This window comes from Heterodontus francisci, unplaced genomic scaffold (genome assembly GCF_036365525.1).
Source record: "Heterodontus francisci isolate sHetFra1 unplaced genomic scaffold, sHetFra1.hap1 HAP1_SCAFFOLD_56, whole genome shotgun sequence".
In the NCBI taxonomy this organism is placed as follows: Eukaryota; Metazoa; Chordata; class Chondrichthyes; order Heterodontiformes; family Heterodontidae; genus Heterodontus; species Heterodontus francisci.
The window spans coordinates 11,817,225-11,837,326 of NW_027141174.1; positions in this window are offsets into that span (position 1 = coordinate 11,817,225).

Consider the following 20,102-nt stretch of genomic DNA (forward strand, 5'->3'; position numbering starts at 1 on the left):
GTGATACCAAGTCACAAAGACATACACTGATACCCAGTAACAAAGACATACACTGATATCAAGTCACAAAGACCTACACTGATACCCAGTAACACAGAGACACACTGACACCCAGTAACAAAGACATACACTGACACAAAGATACAAAGACATACACTGATACCCAGTAACACAGACACACACTAACACCTAGTAACACAGACAGACACTTACACCAATTAACAAAGACATACACTGACACCCAGTAACAAAGACATACGCTGACACCCAGTAACACAGACACACACGGACACCAAGTAACTGAGACATACACTGACACCAAGTAACAAAGACATACCCTGATACCCAGTAACAAAGACATACACTGACACCAAGTCACAAAGACATAAACTGATACCCAGTAACACAGACACACACTAACACCAAGTAACTCAGACAGACACTTACACCAATTAACAAAGACATAAACTGACACCCAGTAACAAAGACATACACTGACAACCAGTAACACAGAGACACACGGACACGAAGTAACAAAGACACAGACTTACACCAAGTAACACAGACACACACTGACACCCAGTAACACAGACACACAATTACACCCATTAACACAGACACACACGGACACCAAATAACAAAGACACACACTTACACCAAGTAACACAGACACACACTGAAACCCAGTAACACAAACAAACACACTGACACCAAGAAACAAAGACACAGACTGACACCAAGTAACAAAGACATACACTGATACCCAGTAACACAGACACACACTTGCACCAAGTAACAAAGACATACACTGACACAAAGTCACAAAGACACTCACTGACAACCAGTAACAAATACATGCACTGACACCAAATCACTAAGACGTACACTAATACCCAGGAACACAGACACACACTGACACCCAGTAACAAAGATATACACTAATGCCAAGTCACAAAGACATACACTGATACCCAGTAACACAGACACACACTTACACCAAGTAACAAAGACATACACTGACACCAAGTCACAAAGACACACACTGACACCAAGTAACAAAGACATACACTGATACACAGGCACACACTTACACCAAGTACCACAGACATACACTGACACCAAGTAACAAAGACATACTCTGATACCCAGTATCAGAGACACACACTTGCACCAAGTAACAAAGACATGCACTGACACCAAGTCACAAAGACACACACTGACACCCAGTAGCAAAGACATAAACTGACACAAAGTCACAAAGACATACACTGATACCCAGGAACACAGACACACACTGACAGCCAGCAACAAAGACATACAATGATACCAAGTCACAAAGACATACACTGATACCCAGTAACACAGACACACACTGACACCCAGTAACAAAGATATACACTGATACCAAGTCACAAAGACATACACTGATACCCAGTAACACAGAGACACACTGACACCCAGTAACAAAGACATACACTGATACCAAGTCACAAAGACATACACTGATACCCAGTAACACAGACACACACTGACACCAAGTAACAAAGACATACACTGACACCAAGTAGCAAAGACATACACTGTCACCAAGTAACAATGACATATACTGACACAAAGTAACAAAGACAGCACTTACACCAAGTAACAAAGACAGACAATTACACCAAGTAACAAAGACATGCACTTACACCAAGTATTTTGACATACACTGACACCAAGTAACAAAGACATACACTGATACCCATTAACACAAACATACACTGATACCCAGTAACACAGACTCACACTTACACCAAGTAACAAAGACATACACTGACACTAAGTCACAAACACACACTGACACCCAGCAACAAAGACATACACTGACACCAAGTCACAAAGACATAAACTGCTACCCAGTAACACAGACACACACTAACACCAAGTAACTCAGACATACACTGACACCAAGTAACAAAGACATACACTGATACCCAGTTACACAGACACACACTTACGCCGACTAACAAAGACAGACACTGATACCCAGTAACACAGACACACACTAACACCAAGTAACTCAGACACACACTTACACCAATTAACAAAGACATACACTGACACCCAGTAACAAAGACATACACTGACAACCAGTAACACAGAGACATACGGACACCAAGTAACAGACACAGACTTACACCAAGTAACACAGACACACAATTACACCCATTAACACAGACACACACGGACACCAAGTAACAAAGACACACACTTACACCAAGTAACACAGACACACACTGAAACCCAGTTACACAATCAAACACAATGACACCAATTAACACATACATACACTGACACCAAGTAACAAAGACATACACTGTTACCAAGTATTTTGACATACACTGACACCAAGTAACAAAGACATACACTGATACCCATTAACACAAACATACACTGATACCCAGTAATACAGACACACACTTAAACCAAGTAACAAAGACATACACTGACACTAAGTCACAAAGACACACACTGACACCCAGTAACAAAGACATACACTGACACCAAGTCACAAAGACATAAACTGCTACCCAGCAACACAGACACACACTAACACCAAGTAACTCAGACATACACTGACACCAAGTAACAAAGACATACACTGATACCCAGTTACACAGACACACACTCACACCGAGTAACAAAGACAGACACTGATACCCAGTAACACAGACACACACTAACACCAATAACACAGATACACACTTACACCAATTAACAAAGACACACACTGACACACAGTAACAAAGTCATACACAGACACCCAGTAACACAGACACACACGGACACCAAGTAACTCAGACATACACTGACACCAAGTCACAAAGACATAAACTGATACCCAGTAACAAAGACATACACTGACACCAAGTCACAAAGGCATAAACTGATACCCAGTAACACAGACACACACTAACACCAAGTAACTCAGACATGCACTGACACAAAGTCACAAAGACACTCACTGACAACCAGTAACAAATACATGCACTGACACCAAATCACAAAGACATACACTGATACCCAGGAACACAGACACACACTGACACCCAGTAACAAAGATATACACTAATGCCAAGTCACAAAGACATACACTGATACCCAGTAACACAGACACACACTGACACCCAGGAACAAACACATATACTGATATCAAGTCACAAAGACATACACTGATACCCAGTAACACAGATACACACTCTGACACCCAGTAACAAAGACATACACTGATACCACGTCACAAAGATATACACTGCTACCCAGTAACACAGACACACACTGACACAAAGTAACAAAGACATACACTGGCACCAAGTAACAAAGTCATACACTGACACCAAGTAACAAAGACATACACTTAGACCAAGTAACAAAGACAGACAATTACACGAAGTAACAAAGACATACACTTACACCAAGTATTTTGACATACACTGACACCAAGTAACAAAGACATACACTGATACCCATTGACACAAACATACACTGATACCCAGTAACACAGACACACACTAACACCAAGTAACAAAGACATACACTGACACCAAGTCACAAAGACATACACTGATAACCAGTAACACAGATACACACTTACACCAATTAACAAAGACAGACACTGATACCCAGTATCACAGACACACACTTGCACCAAGTAACAAAGACATACACTGACACCAAGTCACAAAGACACAAACTGACACTCAGTAACAAAGACATATACTGACACAAAGTCACAAAGACATACACTGATACCCAGGAACACAGACACACACTGACACCCAGTAACAAAGACATACAATGATACCAAGTCACCAAGACATACAGTAATACCCAGTAACAAAGACATACACTGATATCAAGTCACAAAGACATACACTGATACCCAGTATCAGAGACACACACTTGCACCAAGTAACAAAGACATGCACTGACACCAAGTCACAAAGACACACACTGACACCCAGTAGCAAAGACATAAACTGACACAAAGTCACAAAGACATACACTGATACCCAGGAACACAGACACACACTGACAGCCAGCAACAAAGACATACAATGATACCAAGTCACAAAGACATACACTGATACCCAGTAACACAGACACACACTGACACCCAGTAACAAAGATATACACTGATACCAAGTCACAAAGACATACACTGATACCCAGTAACACAGAGACACACTGACACCCAGTAACAAAGACATACACTGATACCAAGTCACAAAGACATACACTGATACCCAGTAACACAGACACACACTGACACCAAGTAACAAAGACATACACTGACACCAAGTAGCAAAGACATACACTGTCACCAAGTAACAATGACATATACTGACACAAAGTAACAAAGACAGCACTTACACCAAGTAACAAAGACAGACAATTACACCAAGTAACAAAGACATGCACTTACACCAAGTATTTTGACATACACTGACACCAAGTAACAAAGACATACACTGATACCCATTAACACAAACATACACTGATACCCAGTAACACAGACTCACACTTACACCAAGTAACAAAGACATACACTGACACTAAGTCACAAACACACACTGACACCCAGCAACAAAGACATACACTGACACCAAGTCACAAAGACATAAACTGCTACCCAGTAACACAGACACACACTAACACCAAGTAACTCAGACATACACTGACACCAAGTAACAAAGACATACACTGATACCCAGTTACACAGACACACACTTACGCCGACTAACAAAGACAGACACTGATACCCAGTAACACAGACACACACTAACACCAAGTAACTCAGACACACACTTACACCAATTAACAAAGACATACACTGACACCCAGTAACAAAGACATACACTGACAACCAGTAACACAGAGACATACGGACACCAAGTAACAGACACAGACTTACACCAAGTAACACAGACACACAATTACACCCATTAACACAGACACACACGGACACCAAGTAACAAAGACACACACTTACACCAAGTAACACAGACACACACTGAAACCCAGTTACACAATCAAACACAATGACACCAATTAACACATACATACACTGACACCAAGTAACAAAGACATACACTGTTACCAAGTATTTTGACATACACTGACACCAAGTAACAAAGACATACACTGATACCCATTAACACAAACATACACTGATACCCAGTAATACAGACACACACTTAAACCAAGTAACAAAGACATACACTGACACTAAGTCACAAAGACACACACTGACACCCAGTAACAAAGACATACACTGACACCAAGTCACAAAGACATAAACTGCTACCCAGCAACACAGACACACACTAACACCAAGTAACTCAGACATACACTGACACCAAGTAACAAAGACATACACTGATACCCAGTTACACAGACACACACTCACACCGAGTAACAAAGACAGACACTGATACCCAGTAACACAGACACACACTAACACCAATAACACAGATACACACTTACACCAATTAACAAAGACACACACTGACACACAGTAACAAAGTCATACACAGACACCCAGTAACACAGACACACACGGACACCAAGTAACTCAGACATACACTGACACCAAGTCACAAAGACATAAACTGATACCCAGTAACAAAGACATACACTGACACCAAGTCACAAAGGCATAAACTGATACCCAGTAACACAGACACACACTAACACCAAGTAACTCAGACATGCACTGACACAAAGTCACAAAGACACTCACTGACAACCAGTAACAAATACATGCACTGACACCAAATCACAAAGACATACACTGATACCCAGGAACACAGACACACACTGACACCCAGTAACAAAGATATACACTAATGCCAAGTCACAAAGACATACACTGATACCCAGTAACACAGACACACACTGACACCCAGGAACAAACACATATACTGATATCAAGTCACAAAGACATACACTGATACCCAGTAACACAGATACACACTCTGACACCCAGTAACAAAGACATACACTGATACCACGTCACAAAGATATACACTGCTACCCAGTAACACAGACACACACTGACACAAAGTAACAAAGACATACACTGGCACCAAGTAACAAAGTCATACACTGACACCAAGTAACAAAGACATACACTTAGACCAAGTAACAAAGACAGACAATTACACGAAGTAACAAAGACATACACTTACACCAAGTATTTTGACATACACTGACACCAAGTAACAAAGACATACACTGATACCCATTGACACAAACATACACTGATACCCAGTAACACAGACACACACTAACACCAAGTAACAAAGACATACACTGACACCAAGTCACAAAGACATACACTGATAACCAGTAACACAGATACACACTTACACCAATTAACAAAGACAGACACTGATACCCAGTATCACAGACACACACTTGCACCAAGTAACAAAGACATACACTGACACCAAGTCACAAAGACACAAACTGACACTCAGTAACAAAGACATATACTGACACAAAGTCACAAAGACATACACTGATACCCAGGAACACAGACACACACTGACACCCAGTAACAAAGACATACAATGATACCAAGTCACCAAGACATACAGTAATACCCAGTAACAAAGACATACACTGATATCAAGTCACAAAGACATACACTGATACCCAGTAACACAGAGACACACTGACACCCAGTAACAAAGACATACACTGATACCCAGTAACACAGACACACACTGACACCAAGTAACAAAGACATGCACTGACACCAAGTAGCAAAGACATACACTGTCACCAAGTCACAAAGACACACACTGACACCCAGTAACAAAGACATACACTGACACCAAGTCACAAAGAAATACACTGATACCCAGGAACACAGACACACACTGACACCCAGTAACAAAGACATGCACTGATACCAAGTCACAAAGACATACACTGATACCCAGTAACACAGACACACACTGACTCCCAGTAACAAAGACATACACTGATACCAAGTCACAAAGACATACACTGATACCCAGTAACACAGACACTCACTGACACCCAGTAACAAAGACATACACTGATACCAAGTCACAAAGACATACACTGATACCCAGTAACACAGAGACACACTGACACCAAGTAACAAAGACATACACTGACACCAAGAAACAAAGGCAGACACTTACACCAAGTAACAAAGACACACACTTACACCAAGTAACAAAGACATACACTGACACCAAGTAACAAAACATGCACTTACACCAAGTAACAAAGACATACACTGATACCCATTAACACAAAGATACACTGATTCAAAGTAACACAGACACACACTTACACCAAGTAACAAAGACATACACTGACACCAAGTCACAAAGACACACACTGACACCAAGTAACAAAGACATACACTGACACCAAGTCACAAAGACATACACTGATACACAGGCACACACTTACACCAAGTACCACAGACATACACTGACACCAAGTAACAAAGACATACACTGATACCCAGTATCAGAGACACACACTTGCACCAAGTAACAAAGACATGCACTGACACCAAGTCACAAAGACACACACTGACACCCAGTAACAAAGACATAAACTGACACCCAGTAACACAGACACACACGGACACCAAGTAACTCAGACATACACTGACACCAAGTCACAAAGACATAAACTGATACCCAGTAACAAAGACATACACTGACACCAAGTCACAAAGACATAAACTGATACCCAGTAACAAAGACATACACTGACACCAAGTCACAAAGACATAAACTGATACCCAGTAACACAGACACACACTAACACCAAGTAACTCAGACATACACTTACACCAAGTTACAAAGACATACACTGACACCCAGTAACAAAGACATACACTGACAACCAGTAACACAGAGACACACGGACACCAAGTAACAAAGACACAGACTTACACCAAGTAACACGGACACACACTGACACCCAGTAACACAGACACACAATTACAAACATTAACACAGACACACACGGACACCAAGTAAAAAAGACACACACTTACACCAAGTAACACAGACACACACTGAAACCCAGTAACACAAACAAACACACTGACACCAATTAACACAGACATACACTGACACCAAGTAACAAAGACATACACTGATACCCAGTAACACAGACACACACTTGCACCAAGTAACAAAGACATACACTGACACCAAGTCACAAAGACACTCACTGACAACCAGTAACAAAGACATACACTTACATCAAGTAACGAAGACAGACAATTACACCAAGTAACAAAGACATACACTGATACCCAGTAACACAGACACACACTGACACCAAGTAACAAAGTCATACACTGACACCAAGTAGCAAAGACATACACTGTCACCAAGTAACAATGACATACACTGACACCAAGTAACAAAGACATGCACTTACACCAAGTCACAAAGACATACACTGATACCCAGGAACACAGACACACACTGAAACCCAGTAACAAAGATATACACTAATGCCAAGTCACAAAGACATACACTGATACCCAGTAACACAGACACACACTGACACCCAGTAACAAAGACATATACTGATACCAAGTCACAAAGACATACACTGATACCCAGTAACACAGATACACACTCTGACACCCAGTAACAAAGACAGACACTGATACCAAGTCACAATGACATACACTGCTACCCAGCAACACAGACACGCACTGACACCAAGTAACAAAGACAGACACTGAAACCAAGTAACAAAGTCATACACTGACACCAAGTAACAAAGACATACACTTACTCAAGTAACAAAGACAGACAATTACACCAAGTAACAAAGACATACACTGATCCCCATTGACACAAACATACACTGATACCCAGTAACACAGACACACACTAACACCAAGTAACAAAGACATACACTGACACCAAGTCACAAAGACACACACTGACACCCAGTAACAAAGACATACACTGACACCAAGTCACAAAGTCATACACTGATACCCAGTAACACAGACACACACTTACACCAATTAACAAAGACAGACAATGATACCCAGTATCACAGACACACACTTGCTCCAAGTAACAAAGACATACACTGACACCAAGTCACAAAGACACACACTGACACCCAGTAACAAAGACATATACTGACACAAAGTCACAAAGACATAAACTGATACCCAGGAACACAGACAATCACTGACACCCAGTAACAAAGACATACAATGATACCAAGTCACAAAGACATACACTGATACCCAGTAACAAAGACATACACTGATATCAAGTCACAAAGACATACACTGATACCCAGTAACACAGAGACACACTGACACCCAGTAACAAAGACATACACTGACACCAAGATACAAAGACATACACTGATACCCAGTAACACAGACACACACTAACACCTAGTAGCACAGACACACACTTACACCAATTAACAAAGACATACACGGACACCCAGTAACAAAGACATACACTGACACCCAGTAACACAGACACACACGGACACCAAGTAACTGAGACATACACTGACACCAAGTAACAAAGAAATACCCTGATACCCAGTAACAAAGACATACACTGACACCAAGTCACAAAGACATAAACTGATACCCAGTAACACAGACACACACTAACACCAAGTAACTCAGACATACACTTACACCAATTAACAAAGACATACACTGACACCCAGTAACAAAGACATACACTGACAACCAGTAACATGGAGACACACGGACACCAAGTAACAAAGACACAGACTTACACCAAGTAACACTGACACACACTGACACCCAGTAACACAGACACACAATTACACCCATTAACACAGACACACACGGACACCAAGTAACAAAGACACACACTTACACCAAGTAACACAGACACACACTGAAACCCAGTAACACAAACAAACACACTGACACCAATTAACACAGACATACACTGACACCAAGTCACAAAGACATACACTGATACCCAGTAACACAGACACACACTTACACCAAGTAACAAAGACATACACTGACACCAAGACACAAAGACACACACTGACACCAAGTAACAAAGACATACACTGACACCAAGTCACAAAGACATACACTGATACCCAGTAACACAGACACACACTTGCACCAAGTAACAAAGACATACACTGACACCAAGTCACAAAGACACTCACTGACAACCAGTAACAAAGACATACACTTACACCAAGTAACGAAGACAGACAATTACACCAAGTAACAAAGACATACACTGATACCCAGTAACACAGACACACACTGACACCCAGTAACACAGACACACAATTACAAACATTAACACAGACACACACGGACACCAAGTAAAAAAGACACACACTTACACCAAGTAACACAGACACACACTGAAACCCAGTAACACAAACAAACACACTGACACCAATTAACACAGACATACACTGACACCAAGTCACAAAGACATACACTGATACCCAGTAACACAGACACACACTTACACCAAGTAACAAAGACATACACTGACACCAAGTCACAAAGACACACACTGACACCAAGTAACAAAGACATACACTGACACCAAGTCACAAAGACATACACTGATACACAGGCACACACTTACACCAAGTACCACAGACATACACTGACACCAAGTAACAAAGACATACACTGATACCCAGTATCAGAGACACACACTTGCACCAAGTAACAAAGAAATGCACTAACACCAAGTCACAAAGACACACACTGACACCCAGTAACAAAGACATAAACTGACACCCAGTAACAAAGTCATACACTGACACCAAGTAACAAAGACATACACTTACACCAAGTAACAAAGACAGACAATTACACCAAGTAACACAGAGACACACGGACACCAAGTAACAAAGACACAGACTTACACCAAGTAACACAGACACACACTGACACCCAGTAACACAGACACACAATTACAAACATTAACACAGACACACACGGACACCAAGTAAAAAAGACACACACTTACACCAAGTATCACAGACACACACTGAAACCCAGTAACACAAACAAACACACTGACACCAATTAACACAGACATAAACAGACAGCAAGTAACAAAGACATACACTGATACCCAGTAACACAGACACACACTTGCACCAAGTAACAAAGACATACACTGACACCAAGTCACAAAGACATACCCTGATACCCAGTAACAAAGACATACACTGACACCAAGTCACGAAGACATAAACTGATACCCCGTAACACAGACACACACTAACACCAAGTAACTCAGACATACACTTACACCAATTAACAAAGACATACACTGACACCCAGTAACAAAGACATACACTGACAACCAGTAACACAGAGACACACGGACACCAAGTAACAAAGACACAGACTTACACCAGGTAACACAGACACACACTGACACCCAGTAACACAGACACACAATTACACCCATTAACACAGACACACACGGACACCAAGTAACAAAGACACACACTGACACCAAGTAACAAAGACATACACTGACACCCAGTAACACAGACACACACTTGCACCAAGTAACAAAGACATACACTGACACCAAGTCACAAAGACACTCACTGACAACCAGTAACAAAGACATACACTTACACCAAGTAACGAAGACAGACAATTACACCAAGTAACAAAGACATGCACTGACACCAAGATACAAATATATACACTGATACCCAGTAACATAGACACACATTAACACCTAGTAACACAGACACACACTTACACCAATTAACAAAGACATACACTGACACCCAGTAACAAAGACATACACTGACACCCAGTAACACAGACACACACGGACACCAAGTAACTGAGACATACACTGACACCAAGTAACAAAGACATATCCTGATACCCAGTAACAAAGACATACACTGACACCAAGTCACAAAGACATAAACTGATACCTCGTAACACAGACACACACTAACACCAAGTAACTCAGACATACACTTACACCAATTAACAAAGACATACACTGACACCCAGTAACAAAGACATACACTGACAACCAGTAACACAGAGACACACGGACACCAAGTAACAAAGACACAGACTTACACCAAGTAACACAGACACACACTGACACCCAGTAACACAGACATACAATTACACCCATTAACACAGACACACACGGACACCAAGTAACAAAGACACACACTTACACCAAGTAACACAGACACACACTGAAACCCAGTAACACAAACAAACACACTGACACCAATTAACACAGACATACAATGACACCAAGTCACAAAGACATACACTGATACCCAGTAACACAGGCACACACTTGCACCAAGTAACAAAGACATTCACTGACACCAAGTCACAAAGACACACACTGACACCAAGTAACAAAGACATACACTGACACCAAGTCACAAAGACATACACTGATACACAGGCACACACTTACACCAAGTAACACAGACATACACTGACACCAAGTAACAAAGACACACACTGATACCCAGTATCAGAGACACACACTTGCACCAAGTAACAAAGACATGCACTGACACCAAGTAACGAAGACAGACAATTACACCAAGTAACAAAGACATACACTGATACCCAGTAACACAGACACACACTGACACCCAGTAACACAGACACTCAATTACAAACATTAACACAGACACACACGGACACCAAGTAAAAAAGACACACACTTACACCAAGTAACACAGACACACACTGAAACCCAGTAACACAAACAAACACACTGACACCAATTAACACAGACATACACTGACACCAAGTAACACAGACATACACTGATACCCAGTAACACAGACACACACTTGCACCAAGTAACAAAGACATACACTGACACCAAGTGACAAAGACACTCACTGACAACCAGTAACAAAGACATACACTTACACCAAGTAACGAAGACAGACAATTACACCAAGTAACAAAGACATACACTGATACCCAGTAACACAGACACACACTGACACCCAGTAACACAGACACACAATTACAAAAATTAACACAGACACACACGGACACCAAGTAAAAAAGACACACACTTACACCAAGTAACACAGACACACACTGAAACCCAGTAACACAAACAAACACACTGACACCAATTAACACAGACATACACTGACACCAAGTAACAAAGACATACACTGATACCCAGTAACACAGACACACACTTGCACCAAGTAACAAAGACATACACTGACACCAAGTCACAAAGACACTCACTGACAACCAGTAACAAAGACATACGCTTACAGCAAGTAACGAAGACAGACAATTACACCAAGTAACAAAGACATACATTGATACCCAGTAACAAAGACACACACTTACACCAAGTAACACCGACACACACTGAAACCCAGTAACACAAACAAACACACTGACACCAATTAACACAGACATACACTGACACCAAGTCACAAAGACATACACTGATACCCAGTAACACAGACACACACTTACACCAAGTAACAAAGACATACACTGACACTAAGTCACAAAGACACACACTGACACCAAGTAACAAAGACATACACTGACACCAAGTCACAAAGACATACACTGATACACAGGCACACACTTACACCAAGTACCACAGACATACACTGACACCAAGTAACAAAGACATACACTGATACCCAGTATCAGAGACACACACTTGCACCAAGTAACAAAGACTTGCACTGACACCAAGTCACAAAGACACACACTGACACCCAGTAACAAAGACATAAACTGACACCCAGTAACAAAGTCATACACTGACACCAAGTAACAAAGACATACACTTACACCAAGTAACAAAGACAGACAATTACACCAAGTAACAAAGACATACACTGATACCCATTGACACAAACATACACTGATACCCAGTAACACAGACACACACTAACACCAAGTAACAAAGACATACACTGACACCCAGTAACAAAGACATACACTGACAACCAGTAACACAGAGACACACGGACACCAAGTAACAAAGACACAGACTTACACCAAGTAACACAGACACACACTGAAACCCAGTAACACAAACAAACACACTGACACCAATTAACACAGACATACACTGACACCAAGTAACAAAGACATACACTGACACCCAGTAACACAGACACACACTTGCACCAAGTAACAAAGACATACACTGACACCAAGTCACAAAGACACTCACTGACAACCAGTAACAAAGACATACACTTACACCAAGTAACGAAGACAGACAATTACACCAAGTAACAAAGACATGCACTGACACCAAGATACAAATACATACACTGATACCCAGTAACATAGACACACACTAACACCTAGTAACACAGACACACACTTACACCAATTAACAAAGACATACACTGACACCCAGTAACAAAGACATACACTGACACCCAGTAACACAGACACACACGGACACCAAGTAACTGAGACATACACTGACACCAAGTAACAAAGACATACCCTGATACCCAGTAACAAAGACATACACTGACACCAAGTCACAAAGACATAAACTGATACCCCGTAACACAGACACACACTAACACCAAGTAACTCAGACATACACTTAAACCAATTAACAAAGACATACACTGACACCCAGTAACAAAGACATACACTGACAACCAGTAACACAGAGACACACGGACACCAAGTAACAAAGACACAGACTTACACCAAGTAACACAGACACACACTGACACCCAGTAACACAGACACACAATTACACCCATTAACACAGACACACACGGACACCAAGTAACAAAGACACACACTTACACCAAGTAACACAGACACACACTGACACCCAGTAACACAGACACACAATTACACCCATTAACACAGACACACACGGACACCAAGTAACAAAGACACACACTTACACCAAGTAACACAGACACACACTGAAACCCAGTAACACAAACAAACACACTGACACCAATTAACACAGACATACACTGACACCAAGTCACAAAGACATACACTGATATCCAGTAACACAGACACACACTTACACCAAGTCACAAAGACATACACTGATACACAGGCACACACTTACACCAAGTACCACAGACATACACTGACACCAAATAGCAAAGACACACACTTACACCAAGTAACAAAGACATACACTGATACCCAGCAACACAGACACACACTTACACCAAGTAACAAATACAGACACTGATACCCAGTAACACAGACATACACTTACACCAAGTATCAAAGACATACACTGACACCAAGTAGCAAAGACATACACTGACACCCAGTAACAAAGACATACACTGACACCCAGTAACACAGACACACACGGACACCAAGTAACTGAGACATACACTGACACCAAGTAACAAAGAAATACCCTGATACCCAGTAACAAAGACATACACTGTCACCAAGTCACAAAGACATAAAGTGATACCCAGTAACACAGACACACACTAACACCAAGTAACTCAGACATACACTTACACCAATTAACAAAGACATACACTGACACCCAGTAACAAAGACATACACTGACAACCAGTAACACAGAGACACACGGACACCAAGTAACAAAGACACAGACTTACACCAAGTAACACAGACACACACTGACACCCAGTAACACAGACACACAATTACACCCATTAACACAGACACACACGGACAGCAAGTAACAAAGACACACACTTACACCAAGTAACACAGACACACACTGAAACCCAGTAACACAAACAAACACACTGACACCAATTAACACAGACATACACTGACACCAAGTCACAAAGACATACACTGATATCCAGTAACACAGACACACACTTACACCAAGTAACAAAGACATACACTGACACCAAGTCACAAAGACACACACTGACACCAAGTAACAAAGACATACACTGACACCAAGTCACAAAGACACACACTGATACACAGGCACACACTTACACCAAGTACCACAGACATACACTGACACCAAATAGCAAAGACACACACTTACACCAAGTAACAAAGACATACACTGATACCCAGCAACACAGACACACACTTACACCAAGTAACAAATACAGACACTGATACCCAGTAACACAGACATACACTTACACCAAGTATCAAAGACATACACTGACACCAAATAGCAAAGACATACACTTACACCAAGTAACAAAGACATACACTGAAACCAAGTAACAAAGACATACACTTACTCCAAGTAACAAAGACATACACTGATACCAAGTCACAATGACATACACTGCTACCCAGCAACACAGACACACACTGACACCAAGTAACAAAGACATACACTGACACCAAGTAACAAATTCATACACTGGCACCAAGTAACAAAGACATACACTTACACCAAGTAACAAAGACAGACAATTACACCAAGTAACAAAGACATACACTGATACCCATTGACACAAACATACACTGATACCCAGTAACACAGACACACACTAACACCAAGTAACAAAGACATACACTGACACCCAGTAACAAAGACATACACTGACACCAAGTCACAAAGACATACACTGATACCCAGTAACACAGACACACACTTACACCAATTAACAAATACAGACACTGATACCCAGTATCACAGACACACACTTGCTCCAAGTCACAAAGACATACACTGACACCAAGTCACAAAGACACACACTGACACCCAGTAACAAAGACATATACTGACACAAAGTCACAAAGACATAAACTGATACCCAGGAACACAGACACTCACTGACACCCAGTAACAAAGACATACAATGATACCAAGTCACAAAGACATACACTGATACCCAGTAACAAAGACATACACTGATATCAAGTCACAAAGACCTACACCGATACCCAGTAACACAGAGACACACTGACACCCAGTAACAAAGACATACACTGACACCAAGATACAAAGACATACACTGATACCCAGTAACACAGACACACATTAACACCTAGTAACACAGACATACACTTACACCAATTCACAAAGACATACACTGACACCCAGTAACAAAGACATACACTGACACCCAGTAACACAGACACACACGGACACCAAGTAACTGAGACATACACTGACACCAAGTAACAAAGACATACCCTGATACCCAGTAACAAAGACATACACTGACACCAAGTCACAAAGACATAAACTGATACCCAGTAACACAGACACACACTAACACCAAGTAACTCAGACATACACTTACACCAATTAACAAAGACATACACTGACACCCAGTAACAAAGTCATACACTGACAACCAGTAACACAGAGACACACGGACACCAAGTAACAAAGACACAGACTTACACCAAGTAACACAGACACACACTGACACCCAGTAACACAGACACACAATTACACCCATTAACACAGACACACACGGACACCAAGTAACAAAGACACACACTTACACCAAGTAACACAGACACACACTGAAACCCAGTAACACAAACAAACACACTGACACCAATTAACACAGACATACACTGACACCAAGTCACAAAGATATACACTGATACCCAGTAACACAGACACACACTTACACCAAGTAACAAAGACATACACTGACACCAAGTCACAAAGACACACACTGACACCAAGTAACAAAGACATACACTGACACCAAGTCACAAAGACATACACTGATACACAGGCACACACTTACACCAAGTACCACAGACATACACTGACACCAAGTAACAAAGACATACACTGATACCCAGTATCAGAGACACACACGTGCACCAAGTAACAAAGACATGCACTGACACCAAGTCACAAAGACACACACTGACACCCAGTAACAAAGACATAAACTGACACCCAGCAACAAAGTCATACACTGACACCAAGTAACAAAGACATACACTGACACCCAGTAACAAAGACATACACTGACAACCAGTAACACAGAGACACACGGACACCAAGTAACAAAGACACAGACTTACACCAAGTAACACAGACACACACTGACACCCAGTAACACAGACACACAATTACAAACATTAACACAGACACACACGGACACCAAGTAAAAAAGACACACACTTACACCAAGTAACACAGACACACACTGAAACCCAGTAACACAAACAAACACACTGACACCAATTAACACAGACATACACTGACACCAAGTAACACAGACATACACTGATACCCAGTAACACAGACACACACTTGCACCAAGTAACAAAGACATACACTGACACCAAGTCACAAAGACACTCACTGACAACCAGTAACAAAGACATACACTTACACCAAGTAACGAAGACAGACAATTACACCAAGTAACAAAGACATACACTGATACCCAGTAACACAGACACACACTGACACCCAGTAACACAGACACTCAATTACAAACATTAACACAGACACACACGGACACCAAGTAAAAAAGACACACACTTACACCAAGTAACACAGACACACACTGAAACCCAGTAACACAAACAAACACACTGACACCAATTAACACAGACATACACTGACACCAAGTAACACAGACATACACTGATACCCAGTAACACAGACACACACTTGCACCAAGTAACAAAGACATACACTGACACCAAGTGACAAAGACACTCACTGACAACCAGTAACAAAGACATACACTTACACCAAGTAACGAAGACAGACAATTACACCAAGTAACAAAGACATACACTGATACCCAGTAACACAGACACACACTGACACCCAGTAACACAGACACACAATTACAAAAATTAACACAGACACACACGGACACCAAGTAAAAAAGACACACACTTACACCAAGTAACACAGACACACACTGAAACCCAGTAACACAAACAAAAACACTGACACCAATTAACACAGACATACACTGACACCAAGTAACACAGACATACACTGATACCCAGTAACACAGACACACACTTGCACCAAGTAACAAAGACATACACTGACACCAAGTCACAAAGACACTCACTGACAACCAGTAACAAAGACATACGCTTACAGCAAGTAACGAAGACAGACAATTACACCAAGTAACAAAGACATACATTGATACCCAGTAACAAAGACACACACTTACACCAAGTAACACCGACACTCACTGAAACCCAGTAACACAAACAAACACACTGACACCAATTAACACAGACATACACTGACACCAAGTCACAAAGACATACACTGATACCCAGTAACACAGACACACACTTACACCAAGTAACAAAGACATACACTGACACCAAGTCACAAAGACACACACTGACACCAAGTAACAAAGACATACACTGACACCAAGTCACAAAGACATACACTGATACACAGGCACACACTTACACCAAGTACCACAGACATACACTGACACCAAGTAACAAAGACATACACTGATACCCAGTATCAGAGACACACACTTGCACCAAGTCACAAAGACACACACTGACACCCAGTAACAAAGACATAAACTGACACCCAGTAACAAAGTCATACACTGACACCAAGTAACAAAGACATACACTTACACCAAGTAACAAAGACAGACAATTACACCAAGTAACAAAGACATACACTGATACCCATTGACACAAACATACACTGATACCCAGTAACACAGACACACACTAACACCAAGTAACAAAGACATACACTGACACCCAGTAACAAAGACATACACTGACAACCAGTAACACAGAGACACACGGACACCAAGTAACAAAGACACAGACTTACACCAAGTAACACAGACACACACTGAAACCCAGTAACACAAACAAACACACTGACACCAATTAACACAGACATACACTGACACCAAGTAACAAAGACATACACTGACACCCAGTAACACAGACACACACTTGCACCAAGTAACAAAGACATACACTGACACCAAGTCACAAAGACACTCACTGACAACCAGTAACAAAGACATACACTTACACCAAGTAACGAAGACAGACAATTACACCAAGTAACAAAGACATG